Below are 23,501 nucleotides of genomic sequence, written 5' to 3' on the forward strand. Positions count from 1 at the left end.
CTTGCTCTAAAGTACTAAATAAAAGAACAGTAACTGCTATAAATAGTAGATTGAGTGACAGGTTTGTTGAGAATAAAAAAAATCGCGTTAGCGCACCATTTTAGACAAACTCTTCTGACCAGAAACAATTCTATTTTGCCTTAACTCATTGAGGTTACTGAACGTCGCCAACGCATGCACAGTTGTAGACTGCATCTTCATAAAAAGTCGTATATCGACGATGATTGGTTTACCACACATACCTAAACCCGTCGTAATCTTAAGTTACGTTTCTTCGGATTTGAGAATTTGAAGATAGTTCAACATAAGTGACATTTTAAGCAATGGATATAATAAAATGTTGGGATTATCTTCGATTACGTCTTGAACTCTTGAATGTCATAACAGTATATTTTAAGAGAATGTAGTGGATAACAGATTTTACGGTATCTGTCACTTTGATACAAGCTACATGCATGTGAGACGAATACAAAGATGTACATACGTTTGCCAATTGCGACATTGTAATGCGAGACCAGGATATTCTTGTTGCATAAGGTTGCTTAGGCAGTGTGTGTTGTCACCTTCATCGTCCTAATATGTCCAGAGTTGTCAAATTTCAAAGACCGACTCGTATCGCTATCTGCGTTTGGTATATTTATAATTTACAACCGATTGGCCATATGTTCAGTGGTCTTATTTATTGCAATCGCATTGTACACTTTTACCGAAACTAAAAATGATACGACTGCGGTTGGTCTCTGGTGACCGGTGCACGCACTACACTAACAGTCAACCTTTGTACAAATACATTGGGTCCAGACGGTAACATATATATATATATAGGATAGAGTCGATCGTGTGTACAGTACTTGACTAGAAGTAACAATTCAAAGAGTGAAAACGTGTCGTCGAGTGATAGTATGACTCGTTTTGATCATTAATTGAGTAGTGCGCGTGTTTCACTGTATGACAGGTGAAAATAACAATATGGAAGGACATTTCAGCAATTCAATACCGTATAGCTAAGCAATAGAGTGTTATATTTTAGAGCCTCGCTGTATCTCCTAGGAGTGTATTAAGCCAGGTGGGTGACCATTCCCAGGAGAAACTCTGGGGGTCACTCACCAGTCACCTTTTGTTGACGAATTTCAAGGAGAGATAAATAAACAAACAATCAAACGAACGAACGAAGAGATAAACAAACAATCAAATAATTTCGGGTAAATAAAAATGGGTATTTAAAAAATATAGTCAATTTAGTTACTACGGTTCTTTCCTCTCTACTGAACTGGGTTCCATCTTGATCAAATTATGCTTTGGTCATGTGATTAACAATACCCGTCTGGTCTCACTTTACGTTTCGACGAAACCGTTATAGTCGTAACAGGTCAGTCTTCTTTCTCCATACACTAGTACTACGTACCGTAGACAAGTGAAATCGGTAACCATATCAACAAGTGGAACACGTCATGCTGAAACGTGTGCTCCCATGGTAACAGTTTATAAGTTCGTTTCTTACGGCTTGTTGAAAGCTCTAACGAAATTCTTTAAGTCACGAATCGATAACTTGTTTATACCAATGCTACTCATATTAAAAGCAAACAGTTTACTATTATCTGCGGAATGACAGAAGACTTTAAAAAGGCATCTATTCGATTGTACGTTTTAGTGTGTTCTCGGATGTTACACGTATGGTATTTCTAATGATGACTCAAGATAGTGTTTAATAGTTGATCATACCACATGATGCCGTGGTGATGTCAGTATTATTCTCTACTATATGTAAGATTTAATCTGGGGTCTGTTTTGCTTCCAATTTTCTCTGAATCGTTTCGAGAACTGAATTCGTTAAGTGTAATTATACCCTTTATCCAATCATTTTCTGCCTGTCTATCTGATCCGATGTAAACACGAGAGGCAGAGATCGAGGGCTTAGTTTCAACATATTTGTTATTCCTTATACTAGCATGCTACATAGATGCAATTCCATTTGGCTGTAAGCCATACGAGATGAACGACGGCAGTGCCGTGTACTGTCATTGGATAATAGCGTTCATCGATAGCGCCGTACCCAGGGATATCATATGACCAAATCATTACGTACCACTTATTTCCATCTCGAACATTACTTAGCGGTTCTTCATGCTAGACTTTCGGCGTTAACCTAGGGTAAGGCAACGAAAATTATTGCCGTTTTTTTATCTTTTTAAAGACATGCTTAAAGTATAAAGTCATACACTTGCAATCTGCCTAGGTAGGTAGTCGTTTAGTTATTCAAAGACGTCTTACTGTTATACTGAGATTTTGTCTCTTTCTCAGCAGGGCCGGGACATTAATCTGGTTTACTTACTAGATTCTCACTCAACGCCTGAGCTTACGACACCACTGAGCTGTGGGATTTTGACATTTGTCAAAAAGCCTGGAAAGTAGTGAGAGGGGAACTCTCGTTTCCAACGTCGGAAGACAGGTTGTTGTGAACTACTACTGTCCATTGCGAATCACACCAGAATACTTCTTCGTAAACGTAAGTGATTGAATGATTAACTGTTTACGTCATTTCATCATTTCTCGGCAATTTATTGTGACACTTGAAAAGTAACTGTCACGACAGCTGGATTCCACTTGTGGTGAAAGACAGGCCATGTTCAATTTGACCTTTGACTGCAAGATTCATACATCAAGAAAGTGCAAACTTCGTGAACAGAATGACTTCTTCTTCGATTTCACTGTCTATGGTTTTCCTTATTCTTGAATGAATGACAGGCAATTGTTACTTATTTCAAGGGGTGTGACCCGGGTTGTCATAATAACCAATTATTTCGACAGCACAAGTACTTATGTTTCATAAACAAAAGTACAGTCTACAGAACGAAAGTAATATTCAACTATTATATTACATGAAGACCATCTCATCCCAATGGCGGTGAAAAATATTAGGGGGAAAAGTAACCGACTAACACAAATGAGCTGCTCGAGAACAGAAAGAAATTTTGTTCTCTCAAGAAGTCGTTTTATATCAGGCTGCAGTATTATGTTAAGGTCTCTTCCGGCTTCCTTTGGAGTGTTTTGACTTCCATGGGCCATTAAGTTCTCGGACCAACAAACATGAACCATTAGATACTTACGTATAGGATAGAAAAAAATGATTTGGTCACATGATAACAACATGTTAGAATTAGTGTCAGTGTTTTCAACAACGCCCGAGTATTACATTACATTTTACCCAGACAGTTCCGCAGGGAAACAATGCCAATCGTCGGACAATATACGAGCGCGACCCTGTTTTCAATACAATTTGCGACAATGATGCTTAGAGATATCCTATTCAATGCCACGACAATATTGTCAACATAAAGCACGCTTGTTACTTTCATCATCTTTTCCAACTTTTCCAAATTCCAAATTCTAAACTCTAAATACCATTATATATAAATGCTTTCATTTTTTTTGCTCGTCCTGTTATCAGGTTGGATGGTATGCGAATACATAAAATAATTAAATTGATCATACGAGAGGTGAACAAAGTAATGTGGTTCAGTGTGAAATTATATGTTGGTATGCATGTACATGTACTTTGTAATTAAATTGCACAGCTTGGTTTTGAATCTCGCTGGTTAAGGTCAAACTCTTCTTTGAGGGAACAGAACAAAAACATAGTTTGTCATATTGAAGGGCGAACAAAACATGTACAGTATTTCCAAAAATCCCTTCTTTCAGGACCCCTGACTTCAATATTAATAATTTAATTTTAAAAAATGTATTCAATGCATCTAAAACCATGCCAATGACGCTCCTACCGTACTACATTACAAACATGACAACGATTATGATTTGCTCAAAGCTTTTCTGTGATTTTGTTCCCCAAGGCCAGTAGACGTTGTGGTTTCGTCAGTCGAAGGACAGTACCTTTCCTTGCTGTGTGTGTATTCATCAAAGACTTGTTCTTAAAGGGACACACGCTGAGTATATACGCTTTTGAGCGTAATTTCTACTGCATGTTTAAAAGGTACACACAGTGTTCTACTTGTCATTTGCGATTGATTGTCTAAAACCTGGGATTAGATATAACGTGTACACGATCCCATGACGTAATTTATTACACGTATCAAAAATGTCCAGGAAATCCCTATTCCGCAACCAACTGTTGCTAGAGTAAATTAATCCAAGTTTTTCATATTATGAGTATTTTCACTTGAGTAAAAGGCTTATAAATCCACTTTAATGTGAAAAAGAAAGGATTGTTTTCGTCACTTATTTTACGTTTCTAGTACTATCCCATCTAAGTTATCACTAGCATGCCGCTGCTGTGTTAACCTTATGCAAAGGGTGGTGCATATATCTCCTACAACTTTGGTAGACTTGACAGCATCCTGTTCGAATGATGGAAATGTGTGTACTCTGGAACAAACAATCCGGGTCAGGACAAGAGGAAAGGTCACGTAGTGCCCAGGGTAGAGAGCTGTATCTTTTATACTATTAAATATGTTATGAGGGATATTGATTGAAAACTGAAAAAAGATGAGAGGATGTCAACGCTATTACATGCCAGGAGCATGCATTAATTACAATTTGAATTATACAAATGTATTTACAAGTGTCGTGGGGTGGAAATGTCCAGGAAAAAATATTTTAACTTTTGATGACGATGTGCATTCTGGGTATATTTCCAGGGTATTCGTTGCTAGTATGCAACAGCAATGTACATATTACAAAAGTGCAGACGCTAATATCGAGATTTCTCTCACCTATGAACATACATCTACATTGTAAGTAAGTCAAAAGTACTTCCCCCCCCCTTTCTAACTAAGTCCCATCGAAGTTTCATATATATCATAATAATTAATATATAATAACTTTGTTTTTACAACTGGATAATCGAAACCAAAACACCCAATATTAAACTTTATATCGGTTCTCACAAGTCAGAGTATGTATTTTCTAGCTGAAGCAACACCAATAAAGAGGCAAGTTATTTTACGCCGATGAATATACATGTATATTGAACCCAGATATTCAAATCAATTAACAGTACCTGTCAAATGAACCCTCTATAAACTGGGGTTCCTTCTCTTGCGCATGAGTATCGGAAAGCTAAGTGCCAAATATCATGTAAACAGTTACTAAATGTAATGTATGATGTAAAAGTACAACTGAGTTTTACAACCGTCGCTTCAACTGAGATATAAATTAATCGATTGTGCGTGTGTCGCGGTGAAATAGCTCGAGATCGGCTTACCCTGGTATATATGATTTACGGCCTACCAGAAGGCGACTGTCACGGATTACTGCGCTTGTTAATTCAATGTCTTTTTATACAGTCATGTTATATTCTCAGTACACTTTCTGATAACCATAGGGATTAAAATAAAAATTCAAAAAAACACACAAATAAAATGCTTGAATTATATAACAGTATTATATTACTCACTTGGGGTAGTTGGCAATTTACAATCCTTACTTATGTTTGTAATTTAAAGTTCACTCCCACCACAGAGGAAAAGCTATCCATTTTTTCGAGCTTGGGGTGTTTTAAATGTATTATTGAAATGACTTTGGAGGCTTTCTTTCACCATGTCTTCATTAATCCATCAGTCTTTCTTAACCAATTCCAGACACTTGTCGAGCTCTACAGTTACATGTAAAGTTGTATGTAAAGTTAGTTCACAAACACAACTGACAACACAGGGGGCAGCGAGCATGTAATTGATTGATCGATCGATCGATCAATCAATTACATGATCGCTGCCCCCTGTGCTGACACTTTAGTAACTGTGTGGTGGAAACATTGATCCATGGGTAATTTGGTTTGAGACAAATTGAAATTACCAACATTGCCATACTTTCCAAATAATTTATCCTCATAGCCAAGTATGATATATGTATGCATTGACTGCTTCTTGCAAGTATGGATAAAATTCAAGGCCATCTTCAAGTTTATAGAGTGGAGCCCGAGGTTTTATCTCACTTGTATTGATGAAATCACAGACTATGTGTGAATGTACTGGTCAGGGAGAGAGGTTGTTGGCCGGAAAAATCATTAATGTTTAGCGTCATCATGATGTCGTAAATTGAAAATTGCCATATGCACGTTACAGTTTGAGTCGTTTAATGAGATTAAGTAAAGGTTGTCGGTAGTTTTATATCAGCAATCAGGCTTTCACATGTGTTGCCTGCACTTACTAAGGTCACAGTATTGAGCCAATTCCACCTACGAACTGACGTGACCGTAAAACTAGAACACTAATAGTTTCTTTAGGTATTTATGTTCTGCATTACGTTACAAACATCTTCTGTTCAAGACACGCTATACCATTGTATAGCACGATCTCCCTTGTAGACTAAACATGGACACATACCAGATTTCAGAATGTCGAGGTATGAAGACGTTCATAGACAAAGGACGGTATCTTGCACGTATTCTTAAGTTTATCAGGCTTTGCATGGAATTCTGAGATTGTCATACGGGATATCATCAAAGCGACTTCAATTGTTATTTGGGTACTTCTCAATCAAAGGGTGGTTAGGTTACAACAGATGTGATCCTGTATTAAAGTACCTATTGTTGTACATGCTAGACGAGTAGCAGTTGTAATACCCCGTATACTGTGTCTATGGCAGGGGAACTGTCCTCCAGTATGACTCAATTGAGTAACTGAGCTGAGCTTAATTCATTCGCCCCATTCTTCGTTTTCATTCAATCCAAAGTGACGATGTCATGATTATGAAACTCCTATACGTGTAAATGGAGGAGATGCGATTATTTGTCAATCGGCTCTTTCAAAGAAAGACGTTTAATTCCATTAGTGACACCGTAATCCGCCTACACTTCCTTAAATTTCGTCATCTTAGCGACCACTTCACTTTGTCACTTTTTTATAAGAATCTTATTCATTTTGACGCCTTCGTCGGCCTACCTTCCCGGCTTAGTCGTCCAACTCAGTCAGTATTCCTACTTCACTCTCACATCTTTCAAGATATACAGGCCACTGAAGGAAAATGAATGTACGATGAATATGTTGAGATTTGCAAGTACAACACAGAGCCAACAGTTTACAGAGGAATGAATATATTATCTGTGTGTCTCCATGCACACTTGAAATCAGCCACAAATCGTTTCCCGCCCGATTAAAACCGTCGGAGACATCTTTTATTCTATTTGCACCGTAGTTGAATTAACGACTTAATAGTGCTAAGTGTTGGAATGGAAAACATGTCTGTGTGTCCGTACGCCAGAAAAAAAATTAAAACTTATCGCCCATATAATCACAATCACCTGCTTACTTACTTACTTAGTCAAGGAGTTCATAGATCATGGACAGAAGAAATATTTAGTATAGTTCTAAATTATAGTACAGGAATCTGAATGAGCATTGGTGTTCAAGAAAATTGAACCTTCAAAACCTCCATACCAATCATTTTATGATAGTCCGGTTTCATGCTTCCCTTTCATATACCAATATGGAATGAAGTAATTTCAGCACAGATAGTCGTGCTATCCGCCGCCATTGGCGTTATATTTCTATCTCAATCCAAGGTGATTGAAGCCACCAGGTTTATGTATATTTACAGATGTTTAAATGTCCCGCCTCTCCAAGCAGTAACATTTAAGCGCTGAACTGTTGATATGGCTGTCACCCAGTGCGTTACTGTTCCTGTTCCTGTTAAGAAAAGCTCAGTTAAAAGTTAGTTTTGGTGTATACATAATGTAAATGTTTTGAGGAAGTCGTATGTAAACACTAACGTTGCTAGTTTCTATAAAAACAACATGTGATAAATTAGATTACTATGTTTTTGAAAGCACTGCTTACAGTCATTCTAATTCTGACTAGCCTAGTCATAAATTACGACTGTTTGAAATTCTTCTCATCATCAATGTCAAATAGCTTAGTCTATAGAGTCGTTTAGTTTCTCATTTTAGCAAATCGAACCGATTTATATTATGCAGTTTACGACTTTTTACATCCATAAATAAATCTGCCAGGACACTTTTAATAAATGTGACAAATAACATACAAATAACATCTAAACTCCCCCCCCCCCCCTTACACACCATAATGCCCGCACACACGCGCGTGCGCAAAATCAGCTAAAAGCGAGAGGCTGTCCTACTTTTCGATAGGGGTGCATCTAGCCACGACTATCACACGTTATATATTTATGTAGTTGCTTCCCTGATAAAGCATTGTGACTAATTATAGATGCTTTTGCTGAAAACTGGTAAATGAAGAAGGAACAAATATGATGAACCCTAATAACAATTATCACGTACATTTCTAACAGGTGTAACTATGTTGCCTGCTAGATACAACCCAGTTGAGTCGATGCACTATTGAATACATTAATCGCAAGTAGTGACACGTCTAGAAAGGGTAATTCCTTACCTTGGGCACATATATAACAATAACTAGTTGGCTCCAATGTTGGTTGTATTTTTACGAAGATCGAAACGACCAGAAATTGATGATGTAATGTTTATACTATAATCATACTAAACTTTTCCATAAACACCAAAGTAAAGCTAGCTTCATTAACTGTGTGAAAATAAACCAATTGATGAAACAGTATACTTTTATTTACACTTGATATGACTGATATAAATGAACATAGCACATAGAAAAAGTGTTTTGCTTCAGTGTTACTCGTTGTAAACTAAACCAGTGGTGTTCGGTGTGCCAATAAAAACAAACCATATTTTAATATGAAACCTAACCTAAGATGTTAGATGTAATTCGAGACTTGGTCAAATGGTGGTTCACATTGTAATCTTATCAGTATGTTGCCGTTGTAACAATATTATGTCTTGTCTGTAAGTCTGACCATGGAGGTAGTTACAGTTTATGTATGTATGTATGTGTGTATGTATGTATGTATGTATGTATGTATGTATGTATGTATGTATGTATGTATGTATGTATGTATGTATGTATGTATGTATGTATGTATGTATGTATGTATGTATGTATCTTACAGTTCGTGTATGTCTTTAACTTTACAGACCACAGACTCAATGGTGTAGATGATGTCTGACAAGTAGCGATCACAGTAGAAGAGCTGACAGAAACTCTACAGCTTACAAATTGAGAAGTGGATACGAAAGTATACTCTACAAGTGTTGGATATTATTAATAGCAAGCAGCGCCACTGTGCGTCGTTACCTGCAGCTAGGATTTGTTGCTAGACAGTACCGGACATTTGCTGCAACAACATCGCCTACGATACCCAGATATCTGACAGAGGTCAAAAGTCACTATTTTCGACGTACACTGTAACATTATATATATATATATATATATATATATATATGTCGATTTTGATGACTAATTCCGTGCAAGTGTTATGCGCACGTTTCCCCGCTATACTCTTCTAATTTCCGTTGAAATTCTGAGCTGAAAGACGATACTGTGTGTATCTAGACTTACATTTAGAGACAGTTTATTGTTTACCGTGGAAGGACAACCCACCTAGGCCTTTTCACTTGTATCTCAGGGCGCAAAGACTGTCGCGTGAAGAGCACAAACAAATTTCCATCGAATTATCAAAGTACATTACCCAGAGGCGAGCGACCAGTGCAGTGTTGCTTTCAGCTCCGGTGATTACAACGAGTTGCGAACAACACAGTCCAGCAACGGTATCTATTGGTGTTTTGTTGCTATGATAGTATATTACTAAGGTAAGTCTCTAACTAAATTACATCATTATTGTTGAAATTGTAGTAACTGGTCATGGCATAATATGAATGTGTGAGTTCTGAAGTGTTGGCCGACAGATTGCATAAACTAGACACATTCAAGTCAGTACTTACGTAACACTATTACTGTTAGCGTTACGTTTAAGTTCCTTTACTGTTGAACGCGATTCGATTAGGAGTGATGAACAACTGGCGGGTTAGTGGCTCAAATTTTGTTTGCCTAAATTGGATCAATGATGGCGAATATTAGCAATACAGCAGTTAACTAATGCCGTTCACATTATGCAGTGTGTTTAAAGCTAGTATGTATTGGGTATTCAATTGACATATAGAACAACTCCATTCTGTTATTAGTGTTTGATTCTGTGCCTGCAAAGCTAGTTAGCTTGCCAAAATACTTACCTATCATACCGTCCCAGCTGCTACATCGTATATTATAGACTTTGAGAATAAAACAATATCCTGAAATTATACAGTAAGTCCTACTTTGACCTCTAAACCTTTGGGATTAACTAGAATACGATACTTGTACAGTAAGCCCGGATATTAGAATGAATATGACACGTAATGCAACTTGAAACCAAATAATGACACACAAATGAATGATTAAGGTTCCTCGCTTAAAAGTATGCAGTGCTGATTTCACACTACAATTTAGAACAGAGTGGAATCCGCTGGAAATTTATGTCTACCGTGATAACCTATCAATGTAATATTTCACAGTTTGTCCTGAAAACAATACAAAATATCGTTACATCATCTACGTATTGAAGTATATTAATTCTCATACACCTTTATATGGACCAATAATTCATTGCATTATCCTGTTCACATGTTGACAGAAATTAGAATAACTTTGGTTTAGCTAGGTAGGATCATAAAACGATATCTGGCACACCTAGGTCGGGTCATAAAACGATATCTGGCACACCTAGGTAGGATCATAAAACGATATCTGGCACACCTAGGTTGGATCATAAAACGATATCTGGCACACCTAGGTCGGGTCATAAAACGATATCTGGCACACCTAGGTCGGGTCATAAAACGATATCTGGCACACCGAGGTAGGATCATAAAACGATATCTGGCACACCTAGGTCGGGTCATAAAACGATATCTGGCACACCTAGGTAGGATCATAAAACGATATCTGGCACACCTAGGTCGGCTCATAAAACGATATCTGGCACACCGAGGTAGGATCATAAAACGATATCTGGCACACCTAGGTTGGATCATGAAACAATGTCTGGCACACCTAGGTTGTGTCATAAAACGATATTTGGCTCACCTAGGTCGATTATAAAATAATATCTGGCACACCTAGGTCTCGTCAAAAAACGCTATCTGGAACACCTAGGTCAGGTCATAAAACGATATCTGGTACACCTAGGTCGGATTATAAAGTGGCACACATAGGTCGGATCATAAAACGATATCTGGCACACCTAGGTCGGGTCATAAAACGATATCTGGCACACTTAGGTCGGGTCATAAAACGATATCTGGTACACTTAGGTCGGGTCATAAAACGATATCTGGCACACCTAGGTCAGATAATAAAACGATATCTGGCACACATAGGTTGGATCATAAAACGATATCTGCCACACCCAGCTCGCGCGGGCTATACTAGTCGGCTTACCCATACCCAGGTAATTTTGCTTACATAGGTCATAGTACAGACCATCTTTGCTTTGGTGCACGCACTGTTAAAGTGACTCACTATCAATTACAAACGTTGAGGGAATAAAACGTTTTTAAACCCTGTGTCAGTCAGTTGTTCGTGTTAGCCCTCACAATCATTTGATATCCCTAATTTTATATTGTTTCCATCAGAATGTTAGCATACAGGATAGGGAATGTGATATGGGAGGGGTGGTCGTTATGGACTAAAAGGCCATTTTAGGATCGTTAAAACAACATACAATATTGTCGATTCCAGACATGTTATGTTTATTTATGCTGTCTCAAGGGTTATTTATTATGGTTTAGGTCAAAGGCTATCACACTCATTGTATAGAACTAAAACCTCATGGCAATAAAATGTATACTATAATATATGTCTTTTTTCAAACTTTAAAAAAGATCTATGAAGCACACGGACATTATCCTTGTCCAGTGAAGTTACAGAATGGGATATGTTTTAATTCTGTTATCTCATATTGAGCGAGACGAGACTAGACCATCTTTTCCATTGTAGTTTAGCACAATCGAGTTAATCAGACTGTTTTCGAGGGATTGTTTTGTTTATTGGTTTCTGCGATCTGCCATTAGCATGTTTTAGATTCAATCGGATAGTTTATAGTGTATGAGAGGAGTGCTTGCAATGTGGGCATGCGTAGTGAGATTAAAACAGTACTAGTATTCAAGCTGTAATTGTAGTAGCACTGGGTCTATCTAAACATGTCTTACAGACTTGTCCGTAATGGTTCAAAAAGGAAATATCTGCGAGGCTCGTATTCACTTAGTTAATCTAGCTCTTCACTGGTCACGTAGTACAACTGTTTAAAATCGCTTTTTTTTAGTACGAGTCGAGATGCGCGTAAGTACTACATGGATAATATCTGGGGATGAATATGAAACAAGGGGTATGGTGTAAAACTGGTGTGTCTGGTAGAACTGATTAGTTTGTTAAAAGTGTGCTCATTAAGTGGGTGGCCATTGATGCGCCAAATTGTAGTCCGCTTGGTTTCACTACCTTTAAGGATCAAAATTACTGTGGGTGAGATTCGTCGATACGTTGTAGTGTTTTCGTCGTTCGTCATTGCAGCATCCCCATGTATCTTTTGAAATACATCCAATGACTGACCAAAAATGTTCACCAGCTTGGTAGATGAAATGATTTTACAAAGGTTTATCAATCACCGTTTAGTTCTTACAAGGTCGAATACTTTGAAAGAAATGTGCTCGTGATAATTACCGTGGATACGTAACAGCAATCCGAATAGATTGTTAAATACCCCCATTCTATACTATTAAAAGTTCACATAACGTCGGATTGAAATACCAACTAGGGGGGGGGGGGGTACACGCCCCTTTGAAACATTGCAACCCATCCTGTAGACATCGATCGAACTATTACTAATTATGGGATCATTATATTTTGCTTGTTCTCTGTTACTTGGTTACCTCCTCAACCTTCTGACTTTGTGATCTCGAGTAGGGTTTGATTTCACTGTGGTCGATTTCATTTCAAATGAGTCATCATGTCTATTTCATAATGGTTTATTTATAATAGTTGGTGACCCTGTCCTGAGGTTGCTAAGTGCTGAAGCGTGAGACCCGTATTACTCTCAAGTAGTTTTCAAATTCGATATATGGATATAAAAAAAAATCATATAATTGTAATAAAAATTGATTCGAACTTCACTAATTGTTTCGATAGGCTTGGTTCTTAGGGAGAAAAACTTCACATTGTGCATATCCGGGGACTGCAATCTCTTAATTCATGGTGACAAGTACAAAAACAAAGAGAAATTCGTGCCCTTGGCTGTAGCTGTACTGAAACTGAAATAGATACAAATCATTGTACAAGTACAGGAAAAAATAGAATGAATTATTGGACAGATAAAAAGTGAAATATTGGACATCACAAACTTGTAACTGTTGTCCGTACTTCGATAAATTTGCCTTTAAAGAATGTTCTCATGTGATGTGTTTAGGGTTCAGTATAGAACTTGTTTATACGTACACATTATGAGTTCTCGACACAATCAGTGTAAACGGTACAACAACGCTCCCGTTGGTCGACATACTGGTGTGCTCTTGCGTGTTTTGAAAGTCAACATTTGAGTGTTTGAAGGTATGTATATAGCCATGAAAATTAGTCAAGGCTAACCGTGATACTTGATAAACCCTAGTATATTAGATTTGTGACCCGATCCGATGTGGATGACCAGTGGAAAGTACACAGTCTCTTTGTTGTAGCTATATATAGTCGTGACGTTCAAGTAGAAGTCAGGATCTAGGACCCTTTAATCGTATTAGCCACATATCTTTCATCAAAAACACCGTCTAAAAACATCGACTTTCTTTCCACAAATAAAATCACACGTTTACCAAGGAAGGCTTTTGGGGATCGATGAAATGATAACATAACTGCTAACTTTAAAACATATCTCATAAAGTAAAACAGTTGCTAGGTAACGATTATGGTTTACTGTCGTCCTGGTGAAGATCAAATTCTTGATGATCACAAAATGAAGGGTAGTTATAAATGATTGATTGAACTTTAGCTTGAAATTGGTAATGCGACCACGGATGACAGTATAAAATAGTTTCCCACCGTATATTTATAATATCTCCAATAAGTAAAGTTTGACAATATGCATGACCAGCAAGGTGATGAAGGTCACAGTTTTCAACTCTTGACCCCAATTCACCTACACAAAGGTTATATACTGGTCAAAGGTCACATAGATTGAACTATGCATGATGTGCATCATTCTACACTTATCCATTATCTCATTGATCATTGTTGTCTGTCCATGTCGATTTTGTAAACATGTTAGACCGATTCGTCAAAGACAACTGGTCCTCGCAAGTGTTTTTTAATGGTATGAATTATGTTGACCCAATAGCTATCGTTGTCCTGCTAGAAAACATAAATTATACATAAATAACACAACAAATCAAAACAAAGAATGTTGAGAATCATACAACGAAATTGTAGTGCCCGGATATTCTCCTCTTTCTGGAAACAGTGCGCTGAGGATAAATCGCGTCGCTGAATATTAATCTGAGTGGTTGCTTATCTTTTTTTGTATTAAATACAAGATAAGCAGGTCATAAAAAAAAAGCAATGAAGATAATTATGAGATGTTGTCAGCTTGGAAACGTTCATCAAATGTTTTTTTAAAACTTTTAAATGTAAGTAAATAGTATTGGTATAAAGTTAAAACAAGGTGAAGCTTGTCACTAGAGGGCGTCCTTCAATAGTGTAATGGTACCCGTCGTATTGACAATCATCTGTCATGGAAAGCGTCGACAGGACACATTTTACTAATTTGCACGTATCTCGTGATTTGAATAATCTAGATGAAACGTATTTGTCACTGGCCAAAGTGATTTCATACTGTCAAGTGTATTTTCGTCACAATCCTGACAAATTACAATGTTTAGAATTACCGTGTTTTCGAAGCAAGAACCCCGGTCATTTGTCAGCACAGCTCGAGCTCCCGACTTGGCAGGTTAAAGCCACATGGTAGTACATCATTCTACGTGATATCGCTGCACCCTTGTCACACCGACATGCAGTCATTGTCTTTTTGAAATCGTAATATCCACATACTTTCATAGATTTTGCAATAGGTTTTGTACACATCCAAAAAATTATTTGTAATTCACATCATCTGAGTTCTGTCCTGTCGTCAAAACAAGTTGTACTTATAGGATAGTACATGATATTATTTATCAACTGCATATTTGGCGTTTGACTATGCAAAACACACACATTTTGGCTAAGAAAAAAAATAACATCATTGTACAGTGTAAAGATATGGATTAATATGAGCAGAACTATAATAAGATAAAATGACCAATCTCTGCATTTTACGCATAGAACAATGTTGTCATAAAAAGAACTGGGACAGAGAGGGGGGATATTTGAGACAGAAGGAAGACATATTAACTTAGGAAGAGGGACGGACTATAGACATGTGGGAGACACACCTTACAGAGAGGAACCAAGTAGACAGACAGACAGACAGACAGACAGACAGACAGACAGACAGACAGACAGACAGACAGACAGATAGATAGATAGATAGATAGAAAGTTGTACGGAATGCGATTACTATATATATTACATTTGGTCGACGTTCTGGTATGGCATATTGGATTTTTGGTTTAGAAAACTTGATGGCTCTTGGCTGATTATGCTAGTATTGTATAGCATACACATCTACGCAGGATCTATAAGATAAAGTTTATTCTATCATTAGAAAGATAATATTAGAATCATTCCTTAGCTGTCAGATTGGGTACGAGCAAATGTGAAACTTTCATGATCAGAAAGCTTCTTATATGAATGTTAAGTGGATTACCTGTTTGATTTACTTCTGTAATCCTTGGCGATGAAATCTCTGTGGATCGGTACGAACTCAGTCCTGAGTACATATGTATGTACAGGTGTAGGAGCGTACAGCATTAGTAAATAACTAATCACCGCCTATATGTCAAGCTTAAGTGTGAACTTTATATTTATTGTTACGACTACAACTTATAACTTTAATGAAGTCTTCTTGTAGACAATGTTGTCACTCGTCAATCTATCATCCAGGGAATCCTGAGGAACGCCATACGATTCCATCACAGAAGACCTATGGAGATTTAATTCGGTTGGTGTTTTGACCTAAACATTTAGATAGCCATTATATTGTCGTGTATATTTTACATAGCACAGTCCTTTGGATCGACTTGTCATATTTAGTCCCAACATATCTGTTGTTGACAGGAAGTATTCAACACCCACTTCACCTATAAACTCAAGTAGAATGATTCAGATAGTCCCCGAGATTCTTTCTGCATGTGACGTTCCAACGAACGACAACATTGCAATCCAGACAATGTGTAATGCAAACCAACAGTATGCAGAGAATGGAGTTAAGTTAAAGTAACTCTGAAAGTGGTATAAAAATATACTTCACAGCTGCACATGAAGATTCTTGAAATAGCACACAGGATCTGTTATATATGTTGTATCGGTATGGTATTTGTCTTGGACACCATCTGTGTCCTAACACGGCCTCAGCATCTACAACGTTGTAACAGTCTAAAAGTGTTTACCCTAGTCTTGGGTTTCTAACCATTAAGGGTATTGATAGGCATATCCTTGAAAAATCATTTATTTATTTATATATTAACAGCATGCCCCAAGACATATCCGTCGAAACATTTCCTAGAAACACTACCACAGGAAAACAGCAGACATCTGTATACATGTAATAACGTCAATCATGATATAAATGCATGGCTTACTCATTGTAATGAAGGGTAGATATGATGTTGGAGAATGTGCTGTGATAGGCGATATTGTTTTTGAATGGCGAGTCCAAAAAACAGCATATTTATGTATGTATTTGTATATAATGCCTAATCATGCGTGTGTGTATGTGTATGTGAGTGTGTGTATATGTGTGTGTATGTGTGTGTGTATGTATGTATGTATGTATGTATGTATGTATGTATGTATGTATGTATGTATGTATGTATGTATGTATGTATGTGCGTGCGTGCGTTTTGTAATATACGTGAGCGTTTGTGTTTGATTCAGTACACAGGTATGTGAGTTTCTACTATTCGTAGTTAAAAATCACAGCTAGCACAATATTCAATGATTTGTTTGGATATTCTTTCAATTATTATTAAGCGGCGCTCTGTGGAAGATAAGAATATATATCTAAAAATACACTTCTCAATCTAGTTAAATTTAGTTGTCTACTTCATCCTCTTTCTGATTTCTTCTACTGCAATCCATTTGTTAACAATGCACATATATTCTGAGAGCTACAAAAAAGTGATCATTATAACATGTAGTATTGATTAGTAGATCGCAGAGATTAAACTCAAATAAGTTTACTGTTATCATTTACGTTTTTCCTTCTCCTGCTTGCTCAAAGGCATCACTTAATTTGCATATCAAAGAAACCTCATCCAGGAGTCCCATCATAATCGAGGTTTATGTAAACAGGAATCGTGTGATATAAGATGTCGAAGTAAGGATTTGCAGAAAATAATGATACATTGGGTTATTAATGGATGGAGTGGGAAGGGAAGGGAAGGGATGTAGGTAGGCACATTACTAGGCCCAGTGAGTTGTCACCTCTTGTACGTACACCCTGTGCTCAATAACATGGTATTACCTTAGGTTATTACTATTGTTAATGCATGCATAGTTACATGTGGTTTGTGATCGTGATAGGCCTCTCCATGTCACTCGATGTAATTTCAATCTGATAACTCTCAGTATCTGACTTAAAGCAAAACATGGTGGTATAATCTGACAGGCAAATCATGTTCAGCTAATGGAACAGAAATTACTACCCCGAGGCACCTTTTACTTGAATCAATTAAAACATGGTGTTCATTTTCCCAATTCCAAGCTCGTAATACCAAACCTTTATTTCATACGAAGGAATTCGATCGCTTTATGTAGATTGCGTTGGCGATGTTGGACGCTAATGTCTGTACATTGATGAGCTCTATGGGTATCTATCAAATGCGATCTGAAAAACAGATATTGTTTTTCACAAACTCATCTGAAATATGAGACGACTAATGTAGTACGGAACAATAAGTGGTGTATATGACGAACTAGTTGCATTTCTCCTAATTGGCAAGAGAGAGAGAGGGGGGAGGGAGAGTAAGGCAAGTAATCCCAGAAGGACACAACAATATTAAACAAGATGCATTAATGATATATGATGATTTAATCTTTTGTCACGTGTTGTATTGTATATTGTCCATTTCCATGGATTCAATCAGTGTCTTGTATCACTGTCGGCGAAACGAAGACTTTCACATGTATGAGGAGAGAAAATGTCAGTTTCATACAATGCATTATGAATTGCCTGACAGTTATAGTTTATTAATAAAAACACACCTGAGGATAATATTATTTTGATAATGCGTGGCACCTACAGATCACTTAAAAGAATTAATCATGCTGCAATGTTATATTGATATGATAGTTATCGACTGTAGTTGTAGGCCGTAATTGGACATTGAGCATTTTTGTGTTAAATTTGGAAAGATATTAATGTTGAAAGTTGCCAGCGTCTTTATGTTATATTTACATCATGTGTTGCATTGTACTTTGTGTTGTGTTGTGTTGTGTTGTGTTGTGTTGTGTTGTGTTGTGTTGTGCTGTGTTGTGTTGTGTTGTGTTGTGTTGTGTTGTGTTGTAATGTGTTAGCTGTGCCGAGCTGTGTTGTGTTGTGTTGTGTTGTGTTGTGTTGTGTTGTGTTGTGTTGTGTTGTGTTGTGTTGTAATGTGTTAGCTGTGTCGAGCTGCGTTGTGATGTGATGTGTTGTGTTGTGTTGTGTTGTGTCGTGTTGTGTTGTGTTGTGTTGTGTTGTGTTGTGTTGTGTTGTGTTGCGTTGTGGTGTGGTGTGGTATGGTGTGTTGTTTTGTATTGTTATTGTGCTTTTATATTTTGTTTTGATTATTTAATAACACTTGATTTTCTGTGTATCACCAGTGTAGTAATTTGTATGATCATATTGAATGTTCTGGTGAGTATACAATCTAAACTAGTCTATTTAGCATCCTCCTGTAATGTCATTAAAATGTACTTATCACTACATGTCTTGTCTAATGACACAAATATATTGATAGCACGTTATATTGTGTACACGTCGGTGAACAACTCTTAAGTTCGTTGTCAACCACATTTCCACATTCTCGGCTCATAGAAATAACATTACGCAGAAAATTACACCAACTTTAGAAATTAAGTAATGTAGCATGACGTCATGAACTTTTATTTATTCATCCAGTTACATTAATGGAAGAGTAGACTTAGCGTTACCATAGCAACACAGGTAGTCGGAAATATAAAAGAGGGTAGATATTTGCGAGGCTATTTAGTTGTACTTTCTTTGTTGCATTTCACTCAAACACGGAATGTTCTATACTTCCTGGCTTTCCGACTTAATTTCAAAGCTGTATTCCATGGCACGTAGTATTTGGATATCATTCCTAATAACAAATACTCAATAACAACATTAATATCAAAACTGATAGCTTCGTCTGTAAATTTTTATTGACTTGTCAAATCGAATCGTTTCGCTTCTTTTTTTTTTACACGTTTTAATATTTGAATAACACTTGAAATGTGATTTGTCATCAAATATATTATAAGGATGCTCCAACAAAGTAAATCCATCACAAACTTCCGATAGAAAGACTTGTGTTTGAATCAGAGGAAGTGATCCTTGCATCACTCAAAGAATAAGCACGTTTTCAGATAACAAGTAATATATTTTCACTCATGTAATAATCATGTAATATTCCTGATAATGCGCTGACAAATTTATGCCGCTGCATGCTTTCGTGCTCATTTCCAAGCAAACAAGAATTATAACAAAAAAATATATACGTATAGGAACACGTGACCTGATATTGTTGTCACATCAGAACAAACGTTTAGATTGGTTGAAAGGTGCTCATGAATTAGTTGGTTAGTGTAAAGTTTCCTCGGCGAGGGATGTAGGTGACATTTTGAATACACATCGCTGGATGATCCCACTGTGCGTGTTGACGTTGTTCTTGTGCGTGACTACTCCGGTGTGTATGACGAATACTCTCGTATTTATGAGTGTAAATATTTGCCAACGACGATTGTAAACCGTGTAAGTACCACTCATATCAGAACATGTGTATAGATGAACTTGGACGAGTCGTACGTATAGCTGGGTGTGTTTGATTTGCTTCCAGATGATTCGAATAGATTTTCAGTCTTATACTTATAAATTTGAGCGTGGAGAAGAGAAACTCTGTGAGATTTGGTGTTCTCTTTAAGTTGGTGCGGTGTTCATGATATTGTATTGGCTTTATCGCAATCATGATAATTTGTGTTTGTCATTTTATCGCACTTTTTTTATTCAGTACTAAGGATTATTCACATGTATCCGTATTTATTACCTGCGTTATTATGATGTCAGGAACGGGATCGGCTTTGCATATCTTTATCCTAGGGAGGTAGCACAGTACACTGTAACATTCGTAGTCGATCACCAACATTAGAAGTGAGGTGGAAAAGGCATTCAAGCGAAACGTTCCTATAGGGCAATACTTGAATCGACGGGTCTCCATCATCTGCTTCCTGGGATCGTTTTCAAGACTTGGACCAAGACTAATTGCTTGCCGATAAGTACGATGGATATATCTACATATAACGTATAAGACAGCAAATATGAATCAGGGCTCATACCACTATGAGATCAGGGTGATCTTAAACCTATTCTACAGTGGATTAGGCTTAGCAAGCCAAGTATCCGTAATGAACCTAATTTATCAATTCAACGTACCCTCGCAATGGAGATTTGATAAGAGAAATTATTACACAGACAATGTTGACGTTTAAACAATGCATCTGCATTCTGAAAGGGAAGGGATGAATTTGAAAAACGATAGACTAAGTGAGTTTCAACATGATAGTGTTGTATCTTTTTAGACTCGACTACTCGGTACTAATAGTTGAAATACCATTTTTAGTTTTTCTTGACCTTTGCCTTCTCCTTGACTTTCGTGCTATATGTCAAATTGTGTCGGTCAAGTTGCTGTGAACAATCTAGCAGGTCTCAGCGGCGGCTTTCCTGAGAGATTCTTGGCATTTAGTTACTAGTAAGACGAGATTTCTATCACTTAATAACGTTGTAATCCCATCATTGACTTGTGCATACTAAACTTGAACGTTTCATTGGACGGTGGAAGTATATATGGCATACCTCAACCGTGACGGGTGGATTTAAGTACATCTACATGTGTTTAGTGTGTAATAGTCTAGTGCACATATATTTTAAACGCTAGATAGACTTAAAAGCTCGCGGTTCAATATATACTAGGTAATGTCATTTTGTATCCCGCTAATTCACACAAAAAGCTCACCACACGGGGTAGGCACATATGAGGCGTTCTAAAATGATTTAGTGTCAGGTTTATCAATTCCAGCCTTCTCTAATCGTAAATATTGGGGGGGGGGGGGAAATGACAATAAACCAAATATAAGCATGGTTCACCAACATAAATTATGTCCCGTATAAAACGACTCCTGATTTAAATTGTTCGGTTTAAAGGTATCGTTTAGTTAGTTAGTTAGTTCGTTCGTTCGTTCGTTCGTTCGTTCGTTAGTTAGTTAGTTAGTTGTTTGGTTGGTCGGTTGACGGTTGGTTGGTTAGTTAGGTAGGTAGGTAGGTAGGTAAATTGCGAAGTTTAGATTTATACTTGTTCAATCTATAGAACCGAGATTACAGCGAGAAAATAGAATCTAACTGAGCTCGCTAAAAACTCTTCAAAGATTGTGTTTTGATTTTAAGTTAATTATTATATATATGTTTTGAATTAATTACGTGTTATTTTGTAACATACGTGACAGGCGTCTAATGAAGTATACACCATACATATTAATATTAATATGAAAGTTGACATTTTTAAAATTAATGACAATGACCCGCAAGTAACTTGGACTGATTGGATAGGAATTGTATCAACAATATACAGTTGACGTCAGGCCCAATTATGTGCATTGGTCTCTGAATGAACACACACAAAAAACAAATCTCTCACATCTCCAATTAAGACTTGAGATCATTTCATGTTGAAGCACTTACTTTCAATAAACCAATCCCTAGAGTTGAATCTTCCCCTTTGCTCCTGGAGATCAGTACGGAAAAAAATCGTTTCCGAGGGACATTGTAATGGTACTCTCCAATTCTTTAGTTTCTCCTTGTTATACAACCGATCACATGGGAATACATTTCGCCAAGCATTTCTCAGAATTCAATAACCTTTGGTATACCTGATGGCCGTTTTGTTTTTACATGCACTTAATAATGTCACGGTACTCAACCGCAACCTGACAGTATTCTAGTGTCCATTAAAAGTTCACTGTAGTACCTAGACATATGTAGTTACGGGCGTGACCTACCATCTATGTAGTGAATTTTCAAATGTCGCTAAAAATATAAATTTAAAGAGAAAAAAATTGCCATGGGCTCTGGTACTGCACTTAGTTGTCATGTAACTGCTTGTGTGTGTCTGTGAGAGAGAGAGAGAGAGAGAGAGAGAGAGAGAGAGAGAGAGAGAGAGAGAGAGAGAGAGAGAGAGAGAGAGAGAGAGAGAGAGAGAGGGAGAGAGGGAGAGAGAGAGAGAGAGAGAGAGAGAGAGAGAGAGAGAGAGAGAGAGAGAGAGAGAGAGAGTAATCAGTGTTATCAGAGAGAGCGTAATCAGTCATTAATAACGTTATGAAGAAATGACTGAGTTGAACCTTTCCAGGTATTGCGATATCACGTTCAGAGAGAGAAAGCGAGAAAGAGGTGAAATATGTTTATGAATATGAAATCATTATGTGATAAGGTTCGAAACTCCAACAACTTGGTCATCGCAGACGAAAGCAGACACTTGTGAAAGCGTTTCAACCCAACTTGTATGTTCATGGATTACTCATCACTTCCTAGTCTTTAGTTTCCAACTTTTATTTAACGGGTTTGAAAGAGGAAATGTTACAGATATGAACCTTAGCTTATATCTTCAATACATCGAAATGATTGAATACCCAGAACACCGTTTACAGATTCTTACTGCCGCTGCTCAGACTGTTCTGCTAAACGTCTTGTTTTAGTTTATTCTACGTACAATAGTATATCCCAGATATGTCACATCGAACGGGAATATGGTAAAATAGGTAACTATTCCAGTGTACGTCGTATAGGAACCGTGACACTCTGCAGGTGTAAACTCAACATACACATCAACAGATTACCTTACCATCGCTCTGTCTTAATTTACATCGCATATATGCACTTTTATGTTACACTACGCAGACATTTTTATGGGTCGTTTAATATGAAGGTTATCACCCTATGATTTAAATCGATAATGTAGTCGATTTGATGATAAATTTTCCTGTCATTTATGCTACGTAACAATCGATCTTAACGCCACAACCTACTCAGTCAGACTATAATTTGGTAGCGATGACAGTACAGATAACTCTGTGACTTATTAAGTACTTTGATTTATATGCATGGAATTAGATTTCCCCAACAAAATTCAAAAATTACTGCAAATTCATCAGAGACGAGCGTGTTGCTGTGTTGTATTA

The 23,501-nt window shown here is 37.1% G+C and overlaps 1 protein-coding gene and 1 long non-coding RNA gene across 6 annotated transcripts in view; both read left to right on the forward strand.

The window, feature by feature from the left end:
* LOC144434667 (uncharacterized) overlaps positions 1-9,265 on the forward strand; it is a 32,648-nt gene extending 23,383 nt beyond the window's left edge. For 2 of the 3 annotated variants that reach the window (XR_013480833.1, XR_013480832.1), the window contains exons 2-3: positions 2,305-2,506; positions 8,978-9,265. This is a non-coding gene — a long non-coding RNA (uncharacterized LOC144434667). Of the gene's footprint in view, positions 1-2,105; positions 2,152-2,304; positions 2,507-8,977 lie in introns of those variants that run through there. The other variant, XR_013480834.1, reaches the window with a different exon arrangement.
* A 39-nt stretch (positions 9,266-9,304) lies between these two features.
* Positions 9,305-23,501, forward strand: part of LOC144433669 (calcitonin gene-related peptide type 1 receptor-like) — a 70,641-nt gene continuing 56,444 nt past the window's right edge. For all 3 annotated transcript variants that reach the window (XR_013480802.1, XM_078122016.1, XM_078122017.1), the window contains exon 1: positions 9,305-9,652. The gene's annotated coding sequence lies outside the window, so the exon portion shown is untranslated. The remainder of the gene's footprint in view (positions 9,653-23,501) is intronic.

The sequence above is a fragment of the Glandiceps talaboti genome, chromosome 4 (assembly GCF_964340395.1).
Source record: "Glandiceps talaboti chromosome 4, keGlaTala1.1, whole genome shotgun sequence".
NCBI lineage: Eukaryota > Metazoa > Hemichordata > Enteropneusta > Spengelidae > Glandiceps > Glandiceps talaboti.